Source organism: Camelina sativa, chromosome 13, assembly GCF_000633955.1.
Source record: "Camelina sativa cultivar DH55 chromosome 13, Cs, whole genome shotgun sequence".
NCBI classification, from domain to species: Eukaryota; Viridiplantae; Streptophyta; class Magnoliopsida; order Brassicales; family Brassicaceae; genus Camelina; species Camelina sativa.
This window is the reverse complement of record NC_025697.1, coordinates 4,124,891-4,126,026: the sequence shown is the minus strand read 5'-3', so window position 1 is coordinate 4,126,026 and position 1,136 is coordinate 4,124,891. Positions and strand designations below refer to the sequence as shown.

Here is a 1,136-nt window from a genome sequence, read left to right as displayed (position 1 = left end):
CTTATATCCTAGGGTTTATAGAATGGCTAAAAACGACGAATTTAAAAATGTGTTTAAAAAAACAAGAAAATTGTTACAAAAGTTTAATTAAAACTAGAAAAAGAGAGATTCGAATTGCTTGTTGAATTTGTTGAATTAGGGTTCCTCGCAGAGTGGACCACATTCATGAATGGAAGAAGCAGGTAAAGAAAATATTAAAAAAATTAAGGAAAGCACTATAGGTTCTTACAAAAGTATTAATTATGATATATATGATGTCACTGAAACCGTTCTTTTCCGCTAATGTTTTTTTTTCTTTTAAAAACAACTTGATTGTAAATTTCAGCTAAACAACTGAATTGCTTCTTCTCCTAAGTTTCAAACCAACGCATCTAAAAGCTCGGACTTTCTATGCTACAAATGAAATTATATTTAAGCATTCGCCTATTGTATATCAAGATGTGAAAATCATGACCCGGGATCATCTACAAGAACAAATTAAACTTATATATCTGCCAGTAATATATACTGAAGTACTCTTGGTACTTACAAAGCGAGATGAAATCAAGATGCTCGTGTTTCCCATCATCAGCATCATAAATTCCAACTAGTGACGAGAGTGGTGACTCTAAATCCAAGAAGAGAACAAATATGAGACACACGTGTAACAAACATATCACACACGCATGCATACGTATAATCTTCACCAGTGGCTTAATACAGAGAAATGGGGCCAGGAAATCTATTTGGTAATTTATTTTTTATCTGTAGTAATCAGATTATAATGGTTGTTACGTATAGCAAACGATTAGTTTTCTATGATAGTGGTCTAAAAGGCATTAATCTTTAAAACTCATGTATATATTATTCAATCCAGAAAGAGGAACAAGATATCACTGTTCAAAACCTTCTTGCTTACTCTTCATTTAGAATAGTAAATTAGCACATACTTTTCTCAACCGTTACGCCCAACATTGCTGGAACATCTGCTAGAAAAAAGCATCGTCACAAGAAACCTCGAGAACATGACAAATTCAAAAAAAAGAGGGAAAGAACAAGAATGTCACCATTAATTTATAAAGTCAGTCAAATATTATATGACCTAAATCGTGTGGTTTTAAGCGTTGTTTTTGTTAGCTATCAACCACTAAATGTCA

General features: G+C 32.3%; 1 long non-coding RNA gene across 2 annotated transcripts in view; it reads right to left on the bottom strand.

The window, feature by feature from the left end:
* Positions 11 to 1,136, bottom strand: part of LOC104735039 — a 4,169-nt gene continuing 3,043 nt past the window's right edge. Inside the window, exons 5-6 of one of the 2 annotated variants that reach the window (XR_759412.2) lie at positions 899 to 965; positions 11 to 607 (exon numbers count right to left, since the gene is read on the bottom strand). This is a non-coding gene — a long non-coding RNA (uncharacterized LOC104735039). Of the gene's footprint in view, positions 966 to 1,136 lie in introns of both variants that reach the window. The other variant, XR_759411.2, reaches the window with a different exon arrangement.